Raw genomic sequence first — 20425 nt, forward strand, 5'->3', positions numbered from 1 at the left:
TGTCTGAGCCAATAAATGGAATATGTGTTAAAAAATGAGAACCAAATGGTTGCAATCCTATAAAGTGAAAAGTAACCAATTACTAAAGAAGAGGGGATTTGTTGAACCTAACCATTATTTGCAGTTCAAAAAAAAATATGTTGTCCTAGGAAAATCAGAGATATTGTTATATGGTGGCATGCCTGTACAGTATCTGTAGCCCAAGTATGTGGTGATTCCTTATTGTCATATCCGATATGTGCTATTAAAGGGAGGAACAATATGGTATATTATAAAAAGGTATGCAGAAAAGTATAAAGATATGCTGCATATTTCATATTGTATCAGGGTTTATAAATGTAGGTAGTGTATAGGGTGTAACATGAGCCCATGTTGCTGATAGCACCAGGGTATATAAATAATGGGACTTATAGTCTTTAAAGGGAACCTGTCAGGTGCAATATGCACCCAGAATCACAAGCAGTTCTGGGTGCATAATGCTATTGCCTTTCTAACCGTCCCTGTATACACTAGCATAGATAAAGAGATCTTTAGAAAAATTACTTCTAAAGCTCTTTTATCTTATGCTAATGAGCACGGGGACTAGTCCCAAGGGTGTTAAATCCCCCGACTAGCCACCCTCTTAGCATGTTAGTACACCCACAGGGGCGTACTAACATGCTATTCAATGCAGCGTTGCTAGCGGTGCAGCGCATGCTTGTGTTCTGTGTGACCACGTTTCAGAATGCCCGGCACTTCCAGTCATGCACAGTACACCTGTGGTTCTCCTGAGCTGAGAATGATAGCTGCATAGACATACACGCTGTCACTTTCAGATAAGGAGTGTCATCAATGATTGCAGTGAGCAAGCACATGGCTAATTAATAGAATGAGTAATCACCCTCCTCTCTCATAATCCCACCCACTGCTTTGAGTCCTGCATTGCACCACACTATGCCTGCTGTATTACCCATACTGCCAGCCTGGTAATAGCTGTGTAACAGCTGTATAGATATACACGTTGTCATTCTCCGCTGAGGAGAGTCAACAATGATTGTGATGTGATCCTCTGGCTGGCAGTACCGGAAAAACAGCAGGTAGAGTAAGAGTGTGGGACTCAGAGCCTTTGGCAGAATTACAGGAGAGGAGGGGGAATATTAATTCTCTTAATTAACCATGTGCTTGCTCACCACAATCATCGGTGGCACTCCTGATCAGAGAATGATAGCGTATATGTCATTGCAGCTGTCATTCTCAGCTCAGGAGAGCCACCATGGATAGCAATGCGATCCTGGTACAGTGATGCCATACACCAAGCATAAAGTGTCAGGGCCATTGCAGGGTTTAGAGCAGGGGGTCCCCAACTCCAGTCCTCAAGGGCCGCCAACAGTGCATGTTTTCCAGGGTTTCCTTAGTATTGCACAGGTGATGGAATGATCACCTTTGCAGGTGATTAAATTAACACCCATGCAATGCTAAGGAAATCCTAAAAACATGCACTGTTGGTGGCCCTTGAGGACTGGAGTTGGGGAACTTTGGTTTAGAGTAATGGGTGGTATTATAGGTGGAGAAGAGGATGAATATTCATTCACTTAATTATCCAGGGCTTAAAGCAACAGATGGGGACAATATAAGTTATGTATCCTCTAATGGGGATGTACAAGCCCTATTTCAGGATTCTGTTAGTTTGAGTACACAACTAAAGCTTATTTTTGGAGTACAGCTTATACTTCAAGTCTACTCCAAAAAGGCCCAAAAAATCCTGCTAGGGATATATTTTTAGGGTAGAGCTTATATTTGGAGAAACACAGTAGCAGTAATAATACATATCGTGATGGGTAGATTATTGTTTAACATTCCCTCATACTATATAAGTTGCTTTTATCTCCTTTATGATTATATATGCTGCTCTTTTCTTCATTATATATTCATATTTTTTTCCTTCATTGCACATTGATTACTTATTCTTGTTTACAATATATACTTTATCACTCCTTCAGTCCATTCCCTATTCATGTCATAGACTTGTTTTACTTATTTATTTATTATTTAACAATTTGTTTACTTCATACACACATATACATTTCCTGTATTTCCCTTTATTGGTTACATACTACTTTTTTTCTCCTGCTACTTTTTATTTATTGCTATTTATTTGTGTTATCACTACACAACATATCCATTGTTTTTGCCAATGTTTCATCTATGATATTATACACAGATGGTGTGACCTGCCAGCTTAGTATTTACACCTACACCATTTCTGGCAGCACCGCATCATCTTTTGGAGGGCTTACCATGATGATAGACACTTACATTTTAGCAAGACATGCTGTCCTTATGGAAATGGTGTGCCGAATTTGCGCATGTTCAGGGGATGCTAGGCAGATCCTCTGCCTCCTGCATCTCTAAGTGCCTTGCAGTGTCGCAAGGACCTTTGTGACACAGTAAGTCTGCGGGCGATCAAATTCATACTACTGCACATGCATCAACACACATTGGGACCCTTTCCCATTGGGTTCCATTGGGTCCCACTGGCTTTTAAATCCTGATACTATATAATGACGCCATCCCTTGATGAAGGTACGTTAAAAAATGCGTCAGGGTGGGCTCTGCACGAAGTCAGTCTAGGTAATACCCATTTTATTATCCCAGTGCTACATACCTTTAAGTATCTATGCATTATTAATTTCGTTACAACATTGTGACTGTCACATAATTGTGTTATTTGATAAACGTTTTTGCAGTGATGATTCCTTAATATAGCAAATGCATACATTTTTTTACTTATTTGCACCTATTCTGCATTTACCTGTCCAGATGTCTTGTCCCATGTTAATTCATGATAAGTGTGGACAATACTATTTATTCTTGCCATTAAGGTTATACATAACTTTTGACTCTAATAACCTTGCCTAACTACTCTTTATTTTTGAGACACATGATGTAAATTTAGCATGTCCCTGTTAGTATACATCAATTGCTACTTACTTTCATGTTACCTTTCTCACACACTGTGATTTTTATTGTGTGCTATGCCCACTTTCTTCCACATTGTAAGCCCATCATGCTTTCTACTTGTTGTTTTGTATAAATTTCAATAAAAGCCATTGTTTTATACATTTGGTCTTCAAGACCTTTTATGTCAGTTTGTTTTTATAAATCTCCATCCTACTAGTTTTGTCTTCCAAGATTTTCATGGGCTAAGACACAACTAATATTAAAGACGATGTATTTTTTTTTATTCCATTTCAAAATTGCTAAAAAGTGTTTCCTGTTTTTTCACTCTCAAAACCCTCTATTTGAACCACAGTGTACAACTGAAGAGATGAGCAGAATGAGCAAGTTTTGCAAGTTGTTAAAGTTTGGCCCTTCGCTGGCATCCATACCGTTCACGTGGAAGGATTGTGTCATCAATATGGAGGACTGATAGATTGTAACTGCTGCAGATAGCATTACACTGAATTTGGTAAGAGTATTGTGTTCTTTTTCCTTACCTTTAGAGCACTTTAAAACTATCTGGAACTATAATTAAAGGGAATCGGACAGCAGGATTTTGCTATGTAAACTGAAGACAGCATGATGTGAGGACTAAAGGCTACTTTACACACTGCGATATCGGTCCCGATATCGCTAGCGTAGGTACCCGCCCCCATCTGTTGCGCGACACGGGCAAATCACTGCCCGTACCGCACAACATCGCCCAGACCCGTCACACATACTTACCTGCCCGGCGACGTCCCTGTGACCGGCGAACCGCCTCCTTTCTAAAGGGGCGGTCCGTGCGGCGTCACAGCGACATCACTGAGCGGCCGCCCAATAGAAGCGGAGGGGCGGAGATAAGCGGGACGTAACATCCCACCCACCTCCTTCCTTCCGCATAGCGGCCGGGAGGCAGGTAAGGAGAGCTTCCTCGTTCCTGCGGCGTCACATATAGCGATGTGTGGTGCCACAGCAGCAACGAACTACATCGTTACTGCTGCAGTAACGATAATCGAGAATGGACCCCCATGTCACCGATGAGCGATTTTGCACGTTTTTGCAACGATGCAAAAACGCTCATCGGTGTCACACGCAGCAACATCGCTAATGTGGCCGGATGTGCGTCACAAATTCCGTGACCCCAACGACTCCGCATTAGCGATGTCGCAGCGTGTAAAGCCCCCTTAACACAGATTTCACCAATGTGTATTTTGGAAAGTATGTTTTTGTTTATCTGCAATGTGAGTTTAAGCTTCTGTAGCTTTATTATTATTATTATTATTATTATTATTATTATTATTATTATTATTATGGGACTTAACAGCTCATGGGCTTAAATCCAGCTCCACCACACTCTGTTATTAGCAGCTTGTGTCTATGGAAATGTACACTGACAGCCCTGTAGTGTGGGCAGGGGCAGCTTTTTAAGCTTGGCTACATGCTAAAAGTAAAATCTTTCATTGTCAGAATGACTGCACCCAGTAATCTAAGTGATATATCGTAGGATTCAGGATTAAAGATTAGCAAACCTATGGAGGTTCAGTTCGCTGGCCGCAAGCAAAAGGAACCTCTACGTGACTGAACCTTGCATGATGAGGTTCAGAAACACTGATTGGCAGTTTGAGTCTCTGCCCACATACAGCCAGCCTTAAGCAGATAATTTCCGGGGGAGGGGTGTGGGCTTTTTCACACTTTTTTTGTAGCACTATAGATCTGATCATGCTGTTGTTACCCCCAGTCTGAGCCGTTCAAACACTGCAAGCGGCTCGCACAGGGCTGAGCACCAAGTGTGCCTGAGCACAGCGTTGCTTGTGCAAGTTAAGTTCACACGTAAAGCACCCGAACTCCGAACCCGAGCCCTGTGTGTTTTAGTTGGTGCTCAATTCGAAAACTAAACCTTGGGTTCGCTGATCTCTATTCAGGATCTCTTTGCTCACATCATGCTGCTCTCAGATGAGATAGTAAAAACCTGCTGACAGATTCCCTTTAAATAAAATCTCATATGCAACATGTTTTGTGCTTCTTTTAAATATTTCAAGTGAATTGTGATTGAATGCCTAAATAAACCAAACTTGTCAGAATATTTCCAAAACTATTCTTTAGTATTTAATTTCCAAGGTTAATCTGCAAATTATTGTTTCTGTTGGATGTCTGTAACTAAGAAATTAGATGAACATGATCCAAAGGTATGTATATACATAAACCATCGTATTAAGTAAGTGCTGATGGAGACATTTGGGATATCTTCTCTTACACAGTGTTGTAGAAGAGAAAACACATTTACCTCATTATTATAATGGCCCTGATGACTCAGTGTAGACTCAGCTCTGTAATGATAGCTATTTCTTATGTCTCTGTCTCTGAAAAGTTTAGTTTAAGACATAATATTGCATAATGTATGTCAAGCAGAAATTATTCAGATAAAGTAATAACTCTGAACATGGGGCACATCCAGAAAATAAAGCCTGCAAAGTAATGAGTTTAGCATATTGATACAATAAGACACATGCTTATCCTTTGATTGATATCTTTTAGTTTGCTGCAAATTATTACTTTTTCTCTTTGGCACCAAGGCAATTGCCTCACTAGCAGATTTGTAATACATAGTGATGAAACAAATCATCTTGCTGCAGAATCAATTCTTGTTTATATAAAGACAAATTGTCGTGTAATATTTGCCAGTCCAATGGTGAGGGCAATCAGTATTTGCATTGCATTTAAATTGTAGATGTAATACATTATTTTTAAAATGTTGTTTTTGAAGATTTTTTTTTAACCTCTGAAAAATGATTTCAGTTTCATAATGGATCCTATAGTACTGATGGTAGATGAATTTGAAGCTTGTTACATGAAAGTTGTTTGCATTGTCTTATGACTACAGACTGTTTGCATCTGTTTTTTTTAAGATGTTATAGTAAAGGGAACCTGTCACCACTTTTTTGCCCTATAAGCTGCAGCCACCACCACCGGGCTCTTATATACAGCATTCTAACATGCTGTATATAAGAGCCCAGGTCACTGTGAGAACATAAAAAACACTTTATAATGCTTACCTAACGGTTGCGCGGTTGGCCATATGGGTGTCTCCATTCTCCGGTGCCAGCGCCTCTTCTCTCGGCCATCTTCGTCCTCTTTCTGAAGCCTGTTTGCATGATGCATCTACGTCATACACACTCGCCGGTCCTGCGCAGGCGCACTACAATACTTTGATCTGCCCTGCTCAGGGCAGATAACAGTGCGCCTGCTCAGGCCCTGAATACCGGCGAGTGTGGATGACGTCAGACTCATCATGCACCGCAGCTAGAGAAGAAGGAGCACAAAGATGGCCAAAAGAGGCGGCGCCGACGCCAGACAACGGAGACGCCCATTCGGCCCACCGCACGACCGTTAGGTAAGTATTATAAAGTGTTTTTTATGTTCTCACAGTGTCCTGGGCTCCTATATACAGCCTGTTAGAATGGTCTATATAAGAGCACGGTGTTGGTGGCCGCAGCTTATACGCCAAAAAAGTGTTGACAGGTTCCCTTTAAAATGGGCCACATAAAAAAGTAGATGTAGATATCTTACTTTTTGTCTCTTTTGTAGGCAGAAAGTCATCCATTTAAAGGGAGTCTATCAGCAGGTTTTGCTATCTCATCTGAGCAGCATCATGTATAGACAGAGGTCCAGAATCCAAAGATGTATCACTTAGATTACTGGGTGCTGCCGTTCTCACACAATCAGAATTTTTAGATTTTGTCATGTAGCAGAGCTGAGAAAGCTAACTCCGCCCATATCAGGTTCTATATAGAGATTTTACATTGACAGTGAGGTGTCAGTCAGAGGAGGGGGCAGGCCAGAATGTCTTACAAGTGACATTGTAGTCCGAGCAATGATAAATCCTGCTGTTTAAACAAACATAGCAAATAAACAACATATTGTCACGCTATGCAAAGGCTAGTAAGATGTAGTACAGCATAATCCCAACTAGGTGGCATCAGAGTAGTGAAGGAAAGACAAAGAAACACTGTAAAGGAAAGGCAGCTGAAGTACAGCAGAGTAACTTCAGCAGGCAGTTAACAGGCGAACAACCAGGGGGCAATAAAGTAGTCAAACAGTCAGGGTCTAGCCAGGAAAGTCGAGTCCCAGCAAAGGGAGGATCAATATCAAAGTCAGAAAACAGAACCGAGTCAGAAGCCGGGAGATCAGATATGCAGAGGGAAACACAAACAACAGACAGGAGAGGGAAGTCATGGACTGGGACAGGCAGACAAACAGGGGAGGGTCAAAGTCAGGACACAGTAGCAGGGAGGCAGAACAGATCGGTACCACTGACCAGAGCCAGTATACACACTGCAAGGCAGAAATATCACTGGCACTGAGCCATAGATTGAGAGGCAATATATAGCATCCTGGGTTCCAGAACGAGGCAAGGGAAGTTAACCCCTGACATCACCAGGCCAGAGCTGGGTATAACCAGCAGCAGGGAAAAGCAGGCCTGGATCATGACACAGATCAGACCTTGACAAGACAGGCATCCCTTAACTCTGTGTTTATCCTTACAGCATGCTGTCTTCAGGTTATATAGCAAAACCCTGCCAACAGATTCCCTTTCAGTCAATGGGTAGATAAAACAAAACGTACAGCTCATAGAAGTAGTGTTGAGCAAGTATGCTTGTCACTACTCGGTACTCGCACGAGTATCACTGTGCTCGGGCTACTCGGCGGGGACCGAGTAATCTCGCGATACTCGTGCTGTACTCGTGGTCTTCATCCCTGCATATTGGCGCTCTTTTGAGAGCCAGCCCTCATGCAGGGATTGGCTGGCAGACCACTGCAATGCCACAGCCCTGTTAGTTGTGGAATTGCAGTGATTGGCCGGCCTGCACAGCGTGACCGAGCCTTTATACCGGCGGGAGCGCTGTGCTCTGCACACAGCCATCCAGACAGTCAGTGCAGGGAGAGTGTTGCTGCTTCAGGGAAAGGTTTGCGGCCCTTTATAGTTATTTCCGTAGCAGGGCTGCAAACAGTGTGACCAGAAGTCCTTCTCAGGACTATTGTAGTTGTATACAGGCAGGCAGGGTATAGCCAGGTCGGAGTACAGGAGCAGAGTCCTTCTCAGGACTATTGTTGCTGTATACAGGCAGGGCAGGCAGGGTATAGCCAGGTCAGAATACAGGCTAGTGACCAGAAGAGTCCTTCTCAGGACTATTGTAGCTGCATACAGGTGGGCAGGCAGGGTATATAGCCATTCCTAGTGGTGACCGTATACCAGCCTTCATCATATCTGGGGCTGGTGTACACAGTCTAAAACAGTCCTGATAGTGTCAGACTTCTCAGTAATTGTCGCTCCTAAAAACCTGTTAGGTTCTTAGTGCGTCCGTGCTTGCATTTAAAAACCGCACGTGTGTGCCTGTCGGTGGCAGCGTACAGGTGCACTTGTGTGCGTTTTGCACAAACTAGTATATAACGCACAAGTCTAGTGAATAATACACGTCAGTCAGCAGTGTCTGATAGTGTCAAACTTCTCAGTAATTGTCGCTCCTAAAAACCTGTTAGGTTCTTATTGTGTCCGTGCTTGCATTTAAAAACCGCACGTGTGTGGCAGTCAGTGGCAGCGTACAGGTGCACTTGTGTGCGTTTTTCACAAACTAGTATATAACGCACAAGTCTAGTGAATAATACACGTCAGTCAGCAGTGTCTGATAGTGTCAAACTTCTCAGTAATTGTTGCTCCTAAAAACCTGTTAGGTTCTTATTGCGTCCGTGCTTGCATTTAAAAAACGCACGTGTGTGGCAGTCGGTGGCAGTGTACAGGTGCACTTGTGTGCGTTTTGCACAAACTAGTATATAACGCACAAGTCTAGTGAATAATACACGTCAGTCAGCAGTGTCTGATAGTGTCAAACTTCTCAGTAATTGTCGCTCCTAAAAACCTGTTAGGTTCTTATTGTGTCCGTGCTTGCATTTAAAAAACGCACGTGTGTGGCAGTCGGTGGCAGTGTACAGGTGCACTTGTGTGCGTTTTTCACAAACTAGTATATAACGCACAAGTCTAGTGAATAATACACGTCAGCAGTGTCTGATAGTGTCAAACTTCTCAGTAATTGTCGCTCCTAAAAACCTGTTAGGTTCTTATTGCGTCCGTGCTTGCATTTAAAAAATGCACGTGTGTGGCAGTCGGTGGCAGCGTACAGGTGCACTTGTGTGCGTTTTTCACAAACTAGTATATAACGCACAAGTCTAGTGAATAATACACGTCAGCAGTGTCTGATAGTGTCAAACTTCTCAGTAATTGTCGCTCCTAAAAACCTGTTAGGTTCTTATTGCGTCCGTGCTTGCATTTAAAAAACGCACGTGTGTGGCAGTCGGAGGCAGCGTACAGGTGCACTTGTGTGTGTTTTTCACAAACTAGTATATAACGCACAAGTCTAGTGAATAATACACGTCAGTCGGCAGTGTCTGATAGTGTCAAACTTCTCAGTAATTGTCGCTCCTAAAAACCTGTTAGGTTCTTATTGCGTCCGTGCTTGCATTTAAAAAACGCACGTGTGTGGCAGTCGGTGGCAGCGTACAGGTGCACTTGTGTGCGTTTTTTTATACAAACTAGTATATAACGCACAAGTTTAGTGAATAATACACGTCAGTCAGCAGTGTCTGATAGTGTCAAACTTCTCAGTAATTGTCGCTCCTAAAAACCTGTTAGGTTCTTATTGCGTCCGTGCTTGCATTTAAAAACCGCACGTGTGTGGCTGTCGGTGGCAGCGTCAGGCTCCACATTGTCCCTGGATAGAGACGTGCATGATGGCCTGTAAACCTGAAGTGCCCATTGTAAGGAAGTGGGTCTATTGTAGTATAGCCCTTTGGCAGGGCAGCCAAAAATTTGGAGGCTCCACATTGTCCCTGGAAAGAGATGTGCATGAGGGCCTCAAAACATTATTCCCATTGCAAAGGAGCGGGTCTCCTGTCATTGTAATGCCCATTCTGAAAGAATGGGCGAAAAAATCTACCACTGGGGGTATACCTGAAACAACGGCCTAACTATTGTAACGGTCATCATGGTGGCGCATGAGGAGAAGGAGGAGCAGTCCAGCGATTATCCAAAGTCGAGAAGTGTGTACCCATGGGTGAGTGGAGGTACATGGCAAATTCCCGTTACAAACTTTGAATTCCGCTGTCATTTGCTGGTGGTGTGGTGAAGTCTGGCCCAATCCAACCCTTGTTCATCTTGATCAGAGTCAGCCTGTCAGCATTTTCAGTTGACAGGCGGGTGCGTTTATTTGTAATGATTCCACCTGCGGCACTAAAAACACGCTCTGACAAAACGCTAGCGGCAGGGCAGGCCAGGACTTCCAAGGCGTAGAGAGCCAATTCATGCCACGTGTCCAGCTTGGATACCCAATAATTGTAAGGCACAGAGGAATGTCGGAGTACAGTTGTTCGATCTGCAAGGTACTCCTTGAGCATCTGGGCAGACTTAGGATTTCTTGTGGCACTACCCCGCACCTCAGGGGCTGTGGTACGTGAGGGGCTGAGAAAACTGTCCCACATCTTAAAGACTGTTCCCCTACCTCTGGCGGATTGGACTTGTGCCCCTCTTGGCTGTACGCCTTGGTTGTCCACTGATTCCTGACCTATGCCGCTAGCGTTTTGTGAGGGGAATGCTTTGCCTACTTCCGTGACTATGGCCTTCCGGAACTGCTGCATTTTGCCTGACCTCTCCGCCTCGGGGATAAGAGACATAAAGTTCTCCTTTTAGCGTGGGACTAACAGTGTTACCAACCAGTAATGATTGTCAGCCAAGATGTTCTTAACACAAGGGTCACGAGACAGGCAGCTTACCATAAAGTCAGCCATGTGCGCCAGACTCTTAACAGCCATCACTTCAGTATCCTGACCAACACGATGACTGAACATGCTGTCCTCCTCCTCCTCCTCCTCATCATCATCTACCCTGTCCTCCGGCCAGCCACGCTGAAGCGAGGATATGACTGGTGTGCATGTCATATCCTCAATTTGGCCGGAGAGTTGCTCCATGTCTTCATCCTCCTCCTCGTCATAGTCCTCCACTGAATGTTGTGATGAGACGAGGCTGGGCTGTGTGTTATCACCCACACCCACTACTGTTCCTTGCTCCAACTCATCGCGCTCTGCCTGCAATGCATCATGTTTGTTTTTGAGCAGAGACCATTTTAGAAGGCAGAGAAGCGGTATGGTGACGCTAATAATGTCGTCATCGCCGCTCACCATCTTGGTGGAGTCCTCAAAGTTTTGGCGGATGGTACATAGGTCGGACATCCATCTCCACTCCTCAGGTGCTATGTGTGGAGTTTGACCCATTTCCCGACGGCTTACGTGATGCAGGTATTTAACAACTGCCCTCTTCTGCTCACATATCCTGACCAACATGTGCAGAGTTGAATTCCAACGCGTGGGGACATCACACACTAGTCTGTGAGCCGGAAGATGCAAACGGCGCTGAAAGCCGGCAAGGCCGGCTGAAGCAGTAGGTGACTTTCGTAAATGTGCAGACAGGTTGCGAACTTTTACCAGCAGATCAGACAGCTCTGGGTATGACTTTAGAAACCACTGAACCACGAGGTTGAGCACATGGGCCACGCATGGAACATGTGTCAGCTGGCCTCGCCTCAAAGCCGCCACCAGGTTCCGGCCATTGTCACACACGACCTTTCCTGGCTTTAGGTTCAGAGGTGTGAGCCAGTGATCTGCATGCTGTTTCAGAGCTCTCCACACCTCTTCTGCATTGTGGGGTTTGTCACCTATGCAGATTAGCTTCAGCACAGCCTGTTGACGCTTCGCCGAGGCAGTGCTGCAGTGCTTCTGTGTCGCCCTGGACAAGCCAGGGGCCACAGAGCACAACACTTAAACACCCCACACTCCCTGCAGGCATATCATAGTCAAAACACAAAATCCTTGTTGCCTTCCCCAGGGGCTGTTGTCCACACCAGGGGGTGGAGCCAGGCGGTTGGTCTCCACCCACCAAGGAGTTCACAGTCCTGGAGGAGGGAAAACACAGGCAGTGAGAGTTAAGCTAAGGAAGTGGAAAGAGGAAAGTAGTAGAGAGGAGAAAAGTGACAGCAAAGAGCCTGAAGTTGGTCCGGGTGTGTGGCCCGGACAGGACAGCAAGGTTGGCAGGTGGTGGTGACCGTCTGCAGTGGAGGCTGATTGGAGTCTGCCGTAAGGACCGTGGAGGGGTGGTGACCCGGCAGTACCGGACCGGTATACAAAGAGAAGCCAGCACCATTGGCAGGGGCCTTTCGGATCCCGGCAAGGCTTGGAGTCGCCGTGAATTTGCCAAATCCGTTAGTGAAGGGGACCTCCGGGTTTCCAAACAGCCAAGTCCCGATAGAAGGCAACAGTCCAACCGTGAATGGGAGACACCGCCACCGCCAAGGGCAACCGTCTCCCAGGGCCAGCGCCTGCGGGCAAAAGGAGCTCCTCCGGCCCATATCCAGGTCGGGGAGCGGGTTACCGGTGGGAACCCATCGCTACCAACACTGAACTTAGGTGCAGGGAGAGACAGTCATCACTAACCTGCAGGGAGGAACAACCGCAGCCATCCGAGGTACCCGTCCATCCAGCCGCTTGTTTTACCATGAAGTGTGTCATCATCATTGGGCTGAGTGAGTACCTCCGTGCCATGTGGCACAGCGCTGCCCCTGCGACCCTGCACCTCATCAGGCCCCGCAACCCGCCTGTCATCCATCTCTACCCCGTCACCGGGCCTCGGGACAACCAACCCCCCTACCCATGGAGGGGAGAAATAACAACAAAGCTGCTCCCTGTCACCGCTCTCGGGATCCCCGTCCAGAGCAGCGGTGGTGTCCACACAATCACCACAACCGTGGGTGGCGTCACGGACAATATCCCCAAAACCCAAACCACCCCTTTTCACTCACGGGCGAGGAGCACCGCTCGAGTCCCCGGGATCGGGCCATCGCTCGAGCCACCGAGCAGCAGCAGCCGTAGAGCAGCGGCAGCCGGACCCGAGCAGTGGGAGAGCGCAGCGTCCCCTCCTCCGCCCGCGACACTTTCCGCTTGGGACTGGTGTGGAGGGTAAAGTGGATGAGGCTGCGCAGGAGGAGGAGGAGGCTGAGGAGCATGACATTTCGGAGCTGTAGAGTGTGGGTGAAACCCTGACTGAGGTAGGGCCTGCAAAACTTGGTGTGGGAAGGACGTGTTCCGTCCCTCGCTCAGACTGGGTCCCAGCTTCCACAATATTAACCCAGTGTGCCGTCAACGAGATGTAGCGGCCTTGCCCTTAAGCACTTGTCCACGTGTCTGTGGTTAGGTGGACTTTGGCTGAAACAGCGTTCAGGGCACGTGTGATGTTTTGTGACACGTGGTTATGCAATGCGGGGACGGCACACCGGGAGAAATAGTGGCGGCTGGGGACCGAGTAACGTGGGACAGCTGCCGCCATCAGGTCGCGGAATGCTTCTGTCTCCACCAGCCTAAAAGGCAACATTTCCAGCGCAAGCAGTCGCGAAATGTTAGCATTTAGAAGTGTGGCATGTGGGGCGTTGGCAGTGTATTTGCGCCTGCGTTCAAAGGTTTGCTGAATGGATAACTGAACGCTGCGCTGGGAAAAGGACGTGCTTGATGATGGTGTTATTTCTGCGTGGGCAACTGCAGGTGCAGGGCCGGAGGAGGCTTGTTCGCGGGCAGCATGGAGAGGGGATTGGCTCGCATGCACAACAAGCGAAGACGTAGCAGTGACATCAGCAAGCACTGCTCCTCGACTCTGTTGTACATCCCACAAAGTCGGGTGCTTGGCTGACATGTGCCTGATCATGCTGGTGGTGGTCAGGCTGCTAGTTTTGGTACCCCTGCTGATGCTGGCATGGCAGGTGTTGCAAATGGCCTTTTTAGAATCATCTGGAGCCAACTTAAAAAACTGCCAGACTCAGGAAGACCTAACATTTGTACAGGCACCTTGTGTCGTGTTGTTGTTCCAGGGAACGGTTGCCTGACGTCTGCCTGGGGCCACCACCCTGCTTCTTACTGCCTGTTGGGATGCTATGCCTCCCTCCCCCTGTGCACTGCTGTCCTCGCTCTGCATATCCTCCTGCCAGGTTGGGTCAGTTATTGGATCATCCACCACGTCGTCTTCCTCTTCCGCACCCTGCTCCTCCTCCTGACTTCCTGACAACTGTGTCTCATCATCGTCCACCCCTTGTTGAGACACGTTGCCAACTTCGTGAGAACGTGGCTGCTCAAATATTTGGGCATCTGTACATACAATCTCGTCATGGCCCACTTCAACAGGAGCTGGCGAGAGGCCAGAATGTGTGAATGGAAACGTGAACAGCTCTTCCGAGTGTCCAAGTGTGGGATCAGTAATGTCCGTGGACGTGTACTCGGCTTGGTGGTAGGAAGGAGGATCAGGTTCTGAAATGTGCGGTGCAGTATCACGGCTACTGACACTTGACCGTGTGGAAGACAGAGTGTTTGTGGTGGTGCCAATCTGACTGGAAGCATTATCCGCTATCCATCTAACAACCTGTTGACACTGGTCTTGGTTCAAGAGCGGTGTACTGCTGCGGTCCCCAAGAATTTGGGACAGGACGTGCGAGCGAGTAGATGTGGCCCTTTGTTGTGGCGAAATTAGAGCTTGCACACGACCTCGGTCTCTGCCTGTACCACCATCACGTCCACTTCCTTGTTCGTTGCCAACGGCCTTGTGCATTTTGCAATGCTGTGCTGATATGTATTCACTAGACTTGTGCGCTATATCCAAGTTTGTGCAAAACGCACACAAGTGCACCTGAACGCTGCCACCAACAGGCACACACATGCGGTTTTTAAATGCAAGCACCGACGCACTAAGAACCTAACAGGTCTCTATCCAGGGATAATGTGGAGCCTCCCAATTTTTGGCTGCCCTGCCAAAGGGCTATACTACAATAGACCCACTTCCTTACAATGGGCACTTCAGGTTTACAGGCCATCATGCACGTCTCTATCCAGGGACAACGTGGAGCCTCCCAATTTTTGGCTGCCCTGCCTAAGGGCTATACTACAATAGACCCACTTCCTTAAAATGGGCACTTCAGGTTTACAGGCCCACATGCACGTCTCTATCCAGGGACAATGTGGAGCCTCCCAATTTTTGGCTGTCCTGCCAAAGGGCTATACTGCAATAGACCCACTTCCTTACAATGGGCACTTCAGGTTTACAGGCCCTCATGCACGTCTCTATCCAGGGACAATGTGGAGCCTCCCAAGTTTTGGCTGCCCTGCCTAAGGGCTATACTACAATAGACCCACTTCCTTACAATGGGCACTTCTGGTTTACAGGCCCTCATGCACGTCTCTATCCAGGGACAATGTGGAGCCTTCCAATTTTTGGCTGCCCTGCCAAAGGGCTATACTACAATAGACCCACTTCCTTACAATGGGCACTTCAGGTTTACAGGCCCTCATGCACGTCTCTATCCAGGGACAATGTGGAGCCTTCCAATTTTTGGCTGTCCTGCCAAAGGGCTATACTACAATAGACCCACTTCCTTACAATGGGCACTTCTGGTTTACAGGCCCTCATGCACGTCTGTATGCAGGGGCATTGGTGAACCTCACAATTTTGGACTGCCCTGGCAAAGGAAAATACTACAAAGACTCACTTCCTCAAATGGGCACATTAGACTCAAGAGGCCTTCATGTACGTCTCTTCTCAGGGACATCGGAGTGCCACACAATGTTTTCACGTAAAATCTTTCATGTAATCTCAAAAGTAACATACACCAGCTCTATCTCACTATTGGGTAAGTGCCCTTAACATTTCCGCCATGAAAATTCATTTTGGTGTCATTTTTGAAGGTTTTCTGGTGAGTCCGTAACAATGGTGTAAAACGCAGACAAAATTGTTCACAGCTGTGACTTTTGAGTGATAAATGCTTCAAGGCGTCTTCCCCATGCTGTTGCCATGTCATTTGAGCACTCTTCTGAGACTTTTGTGACATTTTTAAGGTTTCTACATGCTGCCGGGGGTCTTTTCATAAAAATACTCGGGTCTCCCATAGGATAACATTGGGCTCGGTGCTCGGGACGAGTACACGAGTATCTTGGGATGCTCGGCCCGAGCCTCGAGCACCCGAGCTTTTTAGTACTCACTCATCACTACATAGAAGACTTTTGTGTACTGCATGTTTTTCACTGACTGGCATTCCTGCTTGAGAAAACTCAATACGATCTTTTATTTGCATTCAAATAAAATGGCTGACATATAGATTGTAAAACAGTCATAAAACAGATGAACAATGGATCAGTACTATGAAAGAAAATGGTCTACTTTTACAGCCATGAAAAAGTCACATGCAAATAAAGCATAAGGGATGATGAAAGCAATACATATACTGTATATGATATCCTACTATCAAACAAAAATATTTCTTAAGAAAGCAAAAAATAATATCATTTGGGCTGTTTACTATGAGTCTAGAAAATTAAAAGTGCTCCATTGGAGAATTGTTACAGGTCAATAGTCAAACTCTTACTCGCCAGCCATGTCAGAGCAGTAATAGAAATTCAGTGTTCCAATTGCAAGAATGAATCAGACCATGGTCTAGTGACAACTATTGCCTTGCACAGTACAAACTGAGAGATAACGCATTGCAAAAATTGTACCTTGCTTTCACTTCTTTTATCAGTGCTGCCAGCATTATTATTTTGTAATACCTTGCATTTGGTTGCAAGAATTCCATAAAAAAATATGTAGACCTGAAAAGTCTTTGCAGTAAAATAGCTATCTAATGCTGCAGTGATCTCGAAGGAAAAAAATTGTACAAAATCTGGATGACATTTACCTGAAAAACGAGTTTAAGTATTTTCATTTTAATGCATTGAAAAAATTAACAATTTGGCATAAGTATTTCTGCAGCCTTGATTCTGATAGAAAAGACTCATATAAAACATACAATATGCTTGCTCATTCATCCTTAACATGGAAATCCAGTCAAAATGTTATAGATGCATTATGTGGCTAATGTTTAGAAGGGCCTATTACAATATTTAATATGTAAAGACTTAGTAAGAAAACAATATTTATAGTTGTACTCATGATGAGTCTTAAGCCTGCTTTACACCTTTCAATTAAGCATACAATATCGTATGCGATGTGACACGCCCCCATCGTATGTGTGGCGCATTCAATTTGTTGACCGTGTCGCACAAATGATTAATTGCCGTCACACGTACTTACCCTTCCATACGACCTCGATGTGGGCGGCGAACATCTACTTCTTGGAGTGGGAGGGACGTTCGGCGTCACAGCGACGTCACAATGCGGCCGGCCAATTGAAGCAGAGGGGCGGAGAAGAGCGGGACGTAAACATCCCGCCCACCATCTTCCCTCCGCATAGCCGGCGGGAGCCGCGGGACGCAGGTAAGATCTGTTCATCATTCCCGGAGTGTCACACACTGCGATGTGTGCTGCCTCGGGAACATTGAACCACCCGACGTGCAATTTTTAGCAAATGAACGACGTGTAAGTGATGAACAGTTTTACGTTCAATCGCAATCGCACATAGCTGTCTCATGCTACAACACCACTAACGATGCCGGATGTGCGTCACTTACGGCGTGACCCCACCGACACATCGTTAGATATGTTGTAGCGTGTAAAGACCGCTTTATTCTGCACTGTTTAGACATATTTTTGATCGGAAAACATTTACCACTGTACATATATAATTTATAATGGAAAATAAAAATATTAAAGGAGTTTTCTGCTTTTATTAAGTTTTGTCCACAGGCCTATAGGTATACAGAAAGAATCTGAGCCTTACTTACAAGCTCTGTTCTAGTGCCCTGTCTCTACTGTTTTCTCTGTTGCTGTTGTCTGGATGCAGATAAAGCCGCTGAGCTCAGTGACTGGCTGCAGTGCTGTTCATATGTCACTGTTGCAGCCACAGAGTGCTTGATCCAGCGAGAGAAATAACAGTATAGTTTGTTTTCTACACCTAATTGAGACTGAAAACAAGACATTTACTAACGAATCCAATAGAAGAAGAAATTGGGTTTAAGTCACGCTAATGTGGCGCTCTGGACTAGCCAGGTCGTCACAGGTAACACACAAACACCCCCATTCCCACTAGACAGTAACATTAGCCAAACACAAAACCCTTGTTGCCTCCCTCCAGGGTCTAATGTCCACACCAGGTGGGGAGGAGCCAAGTGGTTGGCCCCACCCACCGAGGAGTACACAGGCCTGGAGGCAGGAAAAGTGACAGTGGAGTTGAAGAAGGCAACCGCCCACACTGTGAGGGTATACAGCTACCGCCTAAGGCTAGAGACCCAAGGGCCAGCGCCTGCGGGCAAACGGGCTCCTCCGGCATCCATACACCGGGGAGCGGACTACCGTTGGGGATCCATCGTAGTCAAACAAGTACATCAAGGTGCAGGGAAAGACAGCCGCCATCATCTGTCCGGGGAGAGACACTGCAGCCGACTGCGGGACCCGTCCATCCAGCCGTTTGGTTTACCGAGGACTTGTGCATCTCTTGCTAAGTGAGTACACCCGTGCCATCTGGCACCGCACCGTGCTTTCTTTGCAACCCTGCACCTCACCAACCCTGCCTCCCCGTCACACCACCGGGCCCCAGGACCACCGACCCCTACCCATGGAGGGGGGAAACAACATCCCAGCTGCTCTCTACCATCGCTCCCGGGATCCCCGTCACCAGCAGCGGTGGTGCCCATCTTCACCACAACCCATGGGTGGCGTCACGGACTAAATCCCGTAAAACCAACCTCCCCTTTCACTCACGGGCGAGGAGCGCCGCTCGAGTCCCCGGATCCGGCCCACCGCTCGAGCCACCGAGCAGCAGCAGCAGCGCCGGACCCGAGTGTTAGCGAGCGACCAGCAGTGGCGGCGTCCTCCCCGCCCGCGACAACTTTGGCGTCACGAACAGGATTGAACCCATCTACTTACCAGTAGAAGTGCGCCTTGTGATCTCCGCCGGCGGTGTCCGGCCGAAAATTTTGAAGCGCCGCCATCTTTGACGTGAAAATCTCCCGCTCGAGCATCTTCTCCGAGCAGGGAAGGTGCGAAAGCGAAACCCCGCCCCCAACAAACGGAAGTGCTGAAGAGAACCAAGGGGGGGCGGGTGTGTGTCTTCCTAATGTAGCCGAGGCTATAAAAGCAGGGACACCAGGACTCTGCAAACATAACCAGTTCCTGGAAGCAGTTTGCAACATGTCCGCACCACCTGAGAGTCCTGAGTCTCCGGAGCCTGCCCCAGGGACGGCGGCTTGGCTGAAAACCCAAGTGATGCTATTGTGCTGCCGTAACCAAGCCCAAGTACGGGTCCTGCTAAATCGCTGGACCGCTGAGATGGAGGAGCTGGCCGCGGTCGTGCGGGCGCATGAAATAGAGGCCATGATAGAGGAGCTGGTGAGTGACCCACACTCACGCCCTTGTGTTCCTGAAGGACCGGCCACTGTGGCTGAAGGGTCCGGTCTACCCCTGGCCCCAGCAGGACCCAACCCATCGCCTGTGCTGACCGCCCATACAACCCCGCTCAGACCGCTGTCCCCAATGGAGGAGGCAGAGTCCGTGTTGCCTCGCCAGGGCCCAGAGGCCCGAGAGGAAGCCAGCCAATCAACAGCTGGAGGGGGTGACTTAGAAGAACCGATGGCAGACCTCCATACATCGGCCCATGACGGGTCACTTGCCACTGAGGAGCCACGAGTCTGGGCTCAGCTGTAAAACGTTACCAACCTGCCAAGTCCCACCATTAGTTCCCTGGAGTCGGATGACAGCAGCTCGGGGGCTGACACAGAACCGGTCTCAGAGTCCGAGGAAGCGGGTGAGAGTCTTCCCAATGGCAATGCGCCAGTAGCTTTCTATGTCCCACGTGGTGGAGGGAACGGATATCGGGCGGCCCTCTCCCACCAGATGTTTGCAATATTAACAGCGGAGGGCAAGGCCACCTCGGAGGAAGAGGTGGAATAGGCAGCGGTCCGCCGTTGCAAGCAAGTTGTCCCCGTTGGGACCCCCAGCAGTTTAATTGAATGACAAACATCAACCGAAGATCATCTGTTTAGCTACTGTGATTATTCCGGCTGTTGCCGGCAAGTTGTCCTCGGAGGGACTCTCTGTGTTTTCCCCACCCACATGAGGAACTACTCATGGACATGGCCGAGAACTGGCAGGCCACTCACGAACTAGTGGGCTTGTAAATAATTTTGTGGGATGAAACCGTTGCCACCTCCAGAGAGGCAGATTGGAGGAAGGGCCCGCAGCAGAGCAGGCTGGGGCCCGGCCACCACCAGGACCGGTGGCCATCCTCTGGGGGTCAGGGGTCCCCCTAGACGTGGGGTCCCCTGAAGTGACAGCCGGGTGCGAGTAACCGTACCCATTCCCGTTCGGTCAGTCTGAACCTGGACTGGGGTCATGGGGTGCTGCCCACTTCTTAGGGGCAGCATCAGGGCTAGGTTTCTTGGGTGGGAGAGCGGAAGACAT

Source organism: Anomaloglossus baeobatrachus, chromosome 3 (genome assembly GCF_048569485.1).
Source record: "Anomaloglossus baeobatrachus isolate aAnoBae1 chromosome 3, aAnoBae1.hap1, whole genome shotgun sequence".
Taxonomy (NCBI): domain Eukaryota; kingdom Metazoa; phylum Chordata; class Amphibia; order Anura; family Aromobatidae; genus Anomaloglossus; species Anomaloglossus baeobatrachus.